This window comes from Ambystoma mexicanum, chromosome 4q (genome assembly GCF_040938575.1).
Source record: "Ambystoma mexicanum isolate Mex_15411 chromosome 4q, UKY_AmexF1_1, whole genome shotgun sequence".
NCBI classification, from domain to species: Eukaryota; Metazoa; Chordata; class Amphibia; order Caudata; family Ambystomatidae; genus Ambystoma; species Ambystoma mexicanum.
The window spans coordinates 433,070,717-433,081,821 of record NC_090928.1 but is presented as its reverse complement, the minus strand read 5'-3'; the positions used below and the strand labels follow the sequence as shown (position 1 = coordinate 433,081,821).

General features: G+C 35.5%; 1 non-coding gene across 1 annotated transcript; it reads left to right on the top strand.

Moving 5' to 3' along the window:
• Positions 1-242: 242 nt before the first annotated feature.
• Positions 243-314, top strand: TRNAC-GCA (transfer RNA cysteine (anticodon GCA)). Its single transcript has one exon. It is a non-coding gene; the product is annotated as a tRNA-Cys (tRNA).
• The last annotated feature ends 10,791 nt before the right edge of the window (positions 315-11,105 follow it).

Here is an 11,105-nt window from a genome sequence, read left to right as displayed (position 1 = left end):
GAATTTGTGCATTTGACAAAAGTTTTTTTCCATGTTCCAAGATCTACATGTGATACGAAATGTATGAATTCTTGCAATGGAAACCTCACTGTATTTTACCAAGCAGATAAAGGACATATTTTGTACCCCTTATACTTATAAGCAGGGTTTGGTGGCTGAAAATGCATTGCTTTGATGGTGATTGCATGTTGCTTCCACTTTGTACGTATTACTGAATTAATATAGGTGAACTTTTCAGAACTGGGGGTATAGCTCACTGGTAGAGCATTTGACTGCAGATCAAGAGGTCCCTAGTTCAAATCTGGGTGCCCCCTTGTCCAACTGTTTTACCTGTAGATATATTTTTTAATTAAATAAATTGAAGAAAACTTTTACAATCTTAGCATTTTATGTAATGAGCAACACATTTATACATTTGAAATACTCCTGATCATCACCTGAAGCATAGGGTAAACACCATTAAGTTGTTTAGGATTTCTTCGTATGATACAAGCTGTGTTTTACATTCACCCAAGTTCTACTGGTGATATTATCAGTTTGAAATAGTCCATTGGAATCTCATATGAATGTTATAAAACTTTGGCGCGGAAACCAATAATATGCCCTTAATGAAATGTATTAATTTGTACAGCTGACCAGAAGTGCACTGATGTCATTTGTTCTACAAGTTCCATGCAGTCACCCACACTATCACCTTTTTAAAAAAAAGGGCAGTTTTCAGCATTCAAGGGTTTAAATCAGTGGTAGAGCGTAGGAGTGAAGTTCAAGAAGTTCCTGTTTCATAACCATATACCCTCTTCAATAGATCATGTTTAAATGTTTTTCAACCCAATGCACTGTAAGAAACAATAGGATATATCATCATTTCACATACAAAACATTGAACAATTGGGTTTAACTATGGTATTTGCACAAAATCAGCAAACTGCAGTAGAGAAGCAGTTACATTTTGTAGAATTTGTGCATTTGACAAAAGTTTTTTTTTCCATGTTCCAAGATCTACATGTGATACGAAATGTATGAATTCTTGCAATGGAAACCTCACTGTATTTTTCCAAGGCAGATAAAGGACATCCTTCGCACCCCATATATTTATAAGGAGGGTTTGGTGGCTGAAAATGCATTGCTTTGATGGTGATTGCATGTTGCTTCCACTTTGTACATATTACTGAATTAATAAAGGTGTACATTTCAGAACTGGGGGTATAGGTCAGTGGTAGAGCATTTGACTGCAGATCAAGAGGTCCCTAGTTCAAATATGAGTGCTCCCTTGTTCAACTATTTTACCTGTAGAAATATTTTTTTACTCACATAAATTGAAGAAAACATTTACAATCTTAGCATTTTATGTAATCAGCAACTCATTTCTGCATTTGAAATACTGTTCATCATCACCTGAAACATAGGGTAAACACCATTAAGCTGTTTAGGATGTCTTCGTATGATACAAGCTGTGTTTTACATTCACCCAAGTTCTACTGGTGATATTATCAGTTTGAAATAGTCAATTAGAAGCTCATATGAATGTTATAAAACTGTTGTGGAAACCAATAATATGCCCTTAATGAAATGTATTAATTGGTACAGCTGACCAGACGTGCACTGATGTCATTAGTTCTACAAGTTCCATGCAGTCACCCACTCTATCACCTTTTTTTAAAAAGGGCAGTTTTCAGCATTCAAGGGTTTAACTCAGTGGTACAGCGTAGGAGTGCAGTTCAAGAAGTCCCTGTTTCATAACCATATACCCTCTTCAATAGATCCTGTTAAAATGTTTTTCAACCCAATGCACTGTAAGAAACAATAGGATATATCATCATTTCATATACAAAACAATGAACAATTGGGTTTAACTTTGCTCTTAGCACAAAATCAACAAACTGCAGTAGAGAAGCAGTTACGTTTTGCAGAATTTGTGCATTTGACAAAAGTTTTTTTTCCATGTTCCAAGATCTACATGTGATACGAAATGTATGAATTCTTGCAATAGAAACCTCACTGTATTTTACCAAGGCAGATAAAGGACATCCTTCGCACCCCATATAGTTATAAGGAGGGTTTGGTGGCTGAAAATGCATTGCTTTGATGGTGATTGCATGTTGCTTCCACTTTGTACATATTTCTGAATGAATAAAGGTGAACATTTCAGAATTGGGGGTATAGCTCAGTGGTTTAGCATGTGACTGCAGATCAAGAGGTCCCTAGTACAAACCTGGGTGCCCCCTTGTCCAACTGTTTTACCTGTAGAAATATTTTTTTAGTTAAATAAATTGAAGAAAACTTTTACAATCTTAGCATTTTATGTAATGAGCAACACATTTCTACATTTGAAATACTCCTTATTATCACGTGGAACATAGGGTAAACACCATTAAGCTGTATAGGATTTCTTCGTATGATACAAGCTGTGCTTTACATTCACCCAAGTTCTACTGGTGATATTATCAGTTTGAAATAGTCCATTGGAATCTAATATGAATGTTATTAAACTTTGGCGGAAACCAATAATATGCCCTTAATGACATGTATTAATTTGTACAGCTGACCAGAAGTGCACTGATGTCATTAGTTCTACGAGTTCCATGCAGTCACCCACACTATCACCTTTTTTAAAAAAGGGCAGTTTTCAGCATTCAAGGGTTTAAATCAGTGGTAGAGAGTAGGAGTGCAGTTCAAGAAGTCCCTGTTTCATAACCATATACCCTCTTCAATAGATCCTGTTAAAATGTTTTTCAACCCAATGCACTGTAAGAAACAATAAGATATATCATCATTTCATATACAAAACAATGAACAATTGGGTTTAGCTATGCTCTTAGCACAAAATCAACAAACTGCAGTAGAGAAGCAGTTACGTTTTGCAGAATTTGTGCATTTGACAAAAGTTTTTTTTCCATGTTCCAAGATCTACATGTGATACGAAATGTATGAATTCTTGCAATGGAAACCTCACTGTATTTTACCAAGGCAGATAAAGGACATCCTTCGCACCCCATATACTTATAAGGAGGGTTTGGTGGCTGAAAATGCATTGCTTTGTTGGTGATTGCATGTTGCTTCCACTTTGTACATATTACTGAATTAATATAGGTGAACATTTCAGATCTGGGGGTATAGATCAGTGGTGTAGCAATAGACTGCAGGTCGAGAGGTCTCTAATTCAAATCTGGGTGCCCCCTTGTCCAACTGTTTTACCTGTAGATATATTTTTTTAATTAAATAAATTGAAGAAAACATTTACAATCTTAGCATTTTATGTAATGAGCAACACATTGCTATATGTGAAATACTCCTGATCATCACCTGAAACATAGGGTAAACACGATTAAGCTGTTTAGGATTTCTTCGTATGATACAAGCTGTGTTTTACATTCACCCAAGTTCTACTGGTGATATTATCAGTTTGAAATAGTCCATTGGAATCTCATATGAATGTTATAAAACTTTGGCACAAACCAATAATATGCCCTTAATGAAATGTATTAATTTGTACAGCTGACCAGAAGTGTATGCGCTGATGTCATTAGTTCTACAAGTTCCATGCAGTCACCCATTCTACCACCTTTTTTAAAAAAAGGGCAGTTTTCAGCATTCAAGGGTTTATGTCAGTGGTAGAGCGTAGGAGTGCAGTTCAAGAAGTCCCGGTTTCATAACCATATATCCTCTTCAATAGATCCTGTTAAAATGTTTTTCAACCCAATGCACTGTAAGAAACAATAAGATATATCATCATTTCATATACGAAACAATGAACAATTGGGTTTAACTATGCTCTTAGCACAAAATCAACAAACTGCAGTAGAGAAGCAGTTACGTTTTGCAGAATTTGTGCATTTGACAAAAGTTTTTTTTCCATGTTCCAAGATCTACATGTGATACGAAATGTATGAATTCTTGCAATGGAAACCTCACTGTATTTTACCAAGGCAGATAAAGGACATCCTTCGCACCCCATATAGTGATAAGGGGGGTTTGGTGGCTGAAAATGCATTGCTTTGATGGTGATTGCATGTTGCTTCCACTTTGTACATATTACTGAATTAATATAGGTGAACATTTCAGATCTGTGGGTATAGCTCAGTGGTATAGCAATACACTGCATGTCAAGAAGTCTCTAGTTCAAATCTGGGTGCCCCCTTGTCCACCTGTAGATATATTTTTTAATTAAATAAATTGAAGAAAACATTTACAATCTTAGCATTTTATGTAATGAGCAACACATTGCTACATTTCAAATACTCCTGATCTTCACCTGAAACATAGGGTAAACACCATTAAGCTGTTTAGGATTTCTTCGTATGATACAAGCTGTGTTTTACATTCACCCAAGTTCTACTGGTGATATTATCAGTTTAAAATAGTCCATTGGAATCTCATATGAATGTTATAAAACTTTGGCAGAAACCAAAAATATGCCCTTAATGAAATGTATTAATTTGTACAGCTGACCAGAAGTGCACTGATGTCATTAGTTCTACATGTTCCATGCAGTCACCCACTCTATCACCTATTTAAAAAAAGCGCAGTTTTCAGCATTCAAGGGTTTAACTCAGTGGTAGAGCGTAGGAGTGCAGTTCAAGAAGTCCCTGTTTCATAACCATATACCCTCTTCAATAGATCCTGTTAAAATGTTTTTCAACCCAATGACCTGTAAGAAACAATAGGATATATCATCATTTCATATACAAAATAATGAACAATTGGGTTTAACTATGCTCTTAGCACAATATCAACAAACTGCAGTAGAGAAGCAGTTACGTTTTGCAGAATTTGTGCATTTGACAAAAGTTATTTTCCATGTTCCAAGATCTACATGTGATACGAAATGTATGAATTCTTGCAATGGAAACCTCACTGTATTTTACCAAGCAGATAAAGGACATATTTTGTACCCCTTATACTTATAAGGAGGGTTTGGTGGTTGAAAATGCATTGCTTTGATGGTGATTGCATGTTGCTTCCACTTTGTACATATTACTGAATTAATACAGGTGAACATTTCAGAACTGGGGGTATAGATCAGTGGTATAGCAATAGACTGCAGGTCAAGAGCTCTCTAGTTCAAATCTGGGTGCCCCCTTGTCCAACTGTTTTACCTGTAGATATATTTTTTTAATTAAATAAATTGAAGAAAACATTTACAATCTTAGGATTTTATGTAAGGAGCAACACATTGATACATGTGCAATACTCCTGATCCTCACCTGAAACATAGGGTAAACACCATTAAGCTGTTTAGGATTTCTTCGTATGATACAAGCTGTGTTTTACATTCACCCAAGTTCTACTGGTGATATTATCAGTTTGAAATAGTCCATTGGAATCTCATATGAATGTTATTAAACTTTGGCGGAAACCAATAATATGCCCTTAATGAAATGTATTAATTTGTACAGCTGACCAGAAGTGCACTGATGTCATTAGTTCTACAAGTTCCCTGCAGTCACCCACACTATCACCTTTTTAAAAAAAAGGGCAGTTTTCAGCATTCAAGGGTTTATGTCAGTGGTAGAGCGTAGGAGTGCAGTTCAAGAAGTCCCTGTTTCATAACCATATACCCTCTTCAATAGATCCTGCTAAAATGTTTTTCAACCCAATGCACTGTAAGAAACAATTAGATATATCATCATTTCATAAACAAAACAATGAACAATTGGGTTTAACTATGTTCTCAGCACAAAATCAACAAACTGCAGTAGAGAAGCAGTTACGTTTTGCAGAATTTGTGCATATGACAAAAGTTTTTTTCCATGTTCCAAGATCTACATGTGATACGAAATGTATGAATTCTTGCAATGGAAACCTCACTGTATTTTACCATGCAGATGAAGGACATATTTTGTACCCCTTAAACTTCTAAGGAGGGTTTGGTGGCTGAAAATGCATTGCTTTGATGGTGATTGCATGTTGCTTCCACTTTGTACATATTACTGAATAAATATAGGTGAACATTTCAGAACTGGGGGTATAGCTCACTGGTAGAGCATTTGACTGCATATCCAGAGGTCCCTAGTTCAAATCTGGGTGCCCCCTTGTCCAACTGTTTTACCTGTAGATATATTTTTTTAATTAAATAAATTGAAGAAAACATTTACAATCTTAGCATTTTATGTAATGAGCAACACATTGCTACATTTGAAATACTCCTGATTATCACTTGAAACATAGGGTAAACACCATTAAGCTGTTTAGGAATTCTTCGTATGATACAAGCTGTGTTTTACATTCACCCAAGTTCTACTGGTGATATTATCAATTTAAAATAGTCCATTAAATCTCATATGAATGTTATAAAACTTTGGCGGAAACCAATAATATGCCCTTAATGAAATGTATTAATTTGTACAGCTGACCAGAAATGCACTGATGTCATTAGTTCTACATGTTCCATGCAGTCACCCACTCTATCACCTTTTTAAAAAAAGCGCAGTTTTCAGCATTCAAGGGTTTAACTCAGTGGTAGAGCGTAGGAGTGCAGTTCAAGAAGTCCCTGTTTCATAAACATATACCCTCTTCAATAGATCCTGTTAAAATGTTTTTCAACCCAATGACCTGTAAGAAACAATAGGATATATCATCATTTCATATACAAAACAATGAACAATTGGGTTTAACGATGCTCTTAGCACAATATCAACAAACTGCAGTAGAGAAGCAGTTACGTTTTGCAGAATTTGTGCATTTGACAAAAGTTTTTTTCCATGTTCCAAGATCTACATGTGATACGAAATGTATGAATTCTTGCAATGGAAACCTCTCTGTATTTTACCAAGCAGATAAAGGACATATTTTGTACCCCTTATACTTATAAGGAGGGTTTGGTGGCTGAAAATGCATTGCTTTGATGGTGATTGCATGTTGCTTCCACTTTGTACGTATTACTGAATTAATATAGGTGAACTTTTCAGAACTGGGGGTATAGCTCACTGGTAGAGCATTTGACTGCAGATCAAGAGATCCCTAGTTCAAATCTGGGTGCCCCCTTGTCCAACTGTTTTACCTGTAGATATATTTTTTAATTAAATAAATTGAAGAAAACTTTTACAATCTTAGCATTTTATGTAATGAGCAACACATTTATACATTTGAAATACTCCTGATCATCACCTGAAACATAGGGTAAACACCATTAAGTTGTTTAGGATTTCTTCGTATGATACAAGCTGTGTTTTACATTCACCCAAGTTCTACTGGTGATATTATCAGTTTGAAATAGTCCATTGGAATCTCATATGAATGTTATAAAACTTTGGCGGAAACCAATAATATGCCCTTAATGAAATGTATTAATTTGTACAGCTGACCAGAAGTGCACTGATGTCATTAGTTCTACAAGTTCCATGCAGTCACCCACACTATCACCTTTTTCAAAAAAAGGGCAGTTTTCAGCATTCAAGGGTTTAAATCAGTGGTAGAGTGTAGGAGTGCAGTTCAAGAAGTCCCTGTTTCATAACCATATACCCTCTTCAATAGATCATGTTTAAATGTTTTTCAACCCAATGCACTATAAGAAACAATAGGATATATCATCATTTAACATACAAAACATTGAACAATTGGGTTTAACTATGGTATTTGCACAAAATCAGCAAACTGCAGTAGAGAAGCAGTTACATTTTGTAGAATTTGTGCATTTGACAAAAGTTTTTTTTCCATGTTCCAAGATCTACATGTGATACGAAATGTATGAATTCTTGCAATGGAAACCTCACTGTATTTTACCAAGGCAGATAAAGGACATCTTTTGTACCCCTTATACTTATATGGAGGGTTTGGTGGCTGAAAATGCATTGCGTTGATGGTGATTACATGTTGCTTCCACTTTGTACATATTACTGAATTAATAAAGGTGATCATTTCAGAACTGGGCGTATAGCTCAGTGGTAGAGCATTTGACTGCAGATCAAGAGGTCCCCAGTTCAAATCTGGGTGTCCCCTTGTCCAACTGTTTTACCTGTAGAAATATCTTTTAATTAAATAAATTGAAGAAAATCTTTACAATCTAAGCATTTTATGTAATGAGCAACACATTTCTACCTTTGAAATACTCCTGATCATCACCTGAAACATAGGGTAAACACCAATAAGCTGTTTAGGATTTCTTTGCATGATACAAGCTGTGTATTACATTCACCCAAGTTCTACTGGTGATATTATCAGTTTCAAATAGTCCATTGGAAGCTCATATGAATGTTATAAAACTTTGGCGGAAACCAATAATATGAGCTTAATGAAATGTATTAATTTGTACAGCTGACCTGAAGTGCACAGATGTCATTAGTTCTACAAGTTCCATGCAGTCACCCACTCTATCACCTTTTTAAAAAGGGCAGTTTTCAGCATTCAAGGGTTTAACTCAGTGGTAGAGCGTAGGAGTGCAGTTCAAGAAGTCCCTGTTTCAAAACCATATACCCTCTTCAATAGATCATGTTAAAATGTTTTTCAACCCAATGCACTGTAAGAAACAATAGGATATATCATCATTTCATATACAAAACAATGAACAATTGGGTTTAACTATGCTCTTAGCTCAAAATCAACAAACTGCAGTAGAGAAGCAGTTACGTTTTGCAGAATTTGTGCATTTGACAAAAGTTTTTTTTCCATGTTCCAAGATCTACATGTGATACGAAATGTATGAATTCTTGCAATGGAAACCTCACTGTATTTTACCAAGGCAGATAAAGGACATCCTTCACACCCCATATACCTATAAGGAGGGTTTGGTGGCTGAAAATGCATTGCTTTGATGGTGATTGCATGTTGCTTCCACTTTGTACATATTACTGAATTAATATAGGTGAACATTTCAGATCTGGGGGTATAGATCAGTGGTGTAGCAATAGACTGCAGGTCGAGAGGTCTCTAATTCAAATCTGGGTGCCCCCTTGTCCAACTGTTTTACCTGTAGATATATTTTTTTAATTAAATAAATTGAAGAAAACATTTACAATCTTAGCATTTTATCTAATGAGCAACACATTGCTATATGTGAAATACTCCTGATCATCACCTGAAACATAGGGTAAACACGATTAAGCTGTTTAGGATTTCTTCGTATGATACAAGCTGTGTTTTACATTCACCCAAGTTCTACTGGTGATATTATCAGTTTGAAATAGTCCATTGGAATCTCATATGAATGTTATAAAACTTTGGTAGAAACCAATAATATGCCCTTAATGAAATGTATTAATTTGTACAGCTGACCAGAAGTGTATGCGCTGATGTCATTAGTTCTACAAGTTCCATGCAGTCACCCATTCTATCACCTTTTTAAAAAAAAGGGCAGTTTTCAGCATTCAAGGGTTTATGTCAGTGGTAGAGCGTAGGAGTGCAGTTCAAAAAGTCCCTGTTTCATAACCATATACCCTCTTCAATAGATCCTGTTAAAATGTTTTTCAACCCAATGCACTGTAAGAAACAATAAGATATATCATCATTTCATATACGAAACAATGAACAATTGGGTTTAACTATGCTCTTAGCACAAAATCAACAAACTGCAGTAGAGAAGCAGTTACGTTTTGCAGAATTTGTGCATTTGACAAAAGTTTTTTTTCCATGTTCCAAGATCTACATGTGATACGAAATGTATGAATTCTTGCAAAGGAAACCTCACTGTATTTTACCAAGGCAGATAAAGGACATCCTTCGCACCCCATATAGTGATAAGGGGGGTTTGGTGGCTGAAAATGCATTGCTTTGACGGTGATTGCATGTTGCTTCCACTTTGTACATATTACTGAATTAATATAGGTGTAAATTTCAGATCTGTGGGTATAGCTCAGTGGTATAGCAATACACTGCATATCAAGAAGTCTCTAGTTCAAATCTGGGTGCCCCCTTGTCCAACTGTAGATATATTTTTTAATTAAATAAATTGAAGAAAACATTTACAATCTTAGCATTTTATGTAATGAGCAACACATTGCTACATTTCAAATACTCCTGATCTTCACCTGAAACATAGGGTAAACACCATTAAGCTGTTTAGGATTTCTTCGTATGATACAAGCTGTGTTTTACATTCACCCAAGTTCTACTGGTGATATTATCAGTTTAAAATAGTCCATTGGAATCGCATATGAATGTTATAAAACTTTGGCGGAAACCAATAATATGCCCTTAATGAAATGTATTAATTTGTACAGCTGACCAGAAGTGCACTGATGTCATTAGTTCTACATGTTCCATGCAGTCACCCACTCTATCACCTATTTAAAAAAAGCGCAGTTTTCAGCATTCAAGGGTTTAACTCAGTGGTAGAGCGTAGGAGTGCAGTTCAAGAAGTCCCTGTTTCATAACCATATACCCTCTTCAATAGATCCTGTTAAAATGTTTTTCAACCCAATGACCTGTAAGAAACAATAGGATATATCATCATTCCATATACAAAATAATGAACAATTGGGTTTAACTATGCTCTTAGCACAATATCAACAAACTGCAGTAGAGAAGCAGTTACGGTTTGCAGAATTTGTGCATTTGACAAAAGTTATTTTCCATGTTCCAAGATCTACATGTGATACGAAATGTATGAATTCTTGCAATGGAAACCTCACTGTATTTTACCAAGCAGATAAAGGACATATTTTGTACCCCTTATACTTATAAGGAGGGTTTGGTGGTTGAAAATGCATTGCTTTGATGGTGATTGCATGTTGCTTCCACTTTGTACATATTACTGAATTAATAAAGGTGAACATTTCAGAACTGGGGGTATAGCTCAGTGGTAGAGCATTTGACTGCAGATCAAGAGGTTCCCCAGTTCAAATGTGGGTGCCCCCTTGTCCCACTGTTTCACCTGTAGAAATATCTTTTAATTGAAGAAAACGTTTACAATCTAAGCATTTTATGTAATGAGCAACACATTTCTACATTTGAAATACTCCTGTTCATCACCTGAAACATAGGGTAAACACCATTAAGCTGTTTAGGATTTCTTCGTATGATACAAGCTGTGTTTTACATTCACCCAAGTTCTACTGGTGATATTATCAGTTTGAAATAATCAATTGGAAGCTCATATGAATGTTATAAAACTGTGGTGGAAACCAATAATATGCCCATAATGAAATGTATTAATTGGTACAGCTGACCAG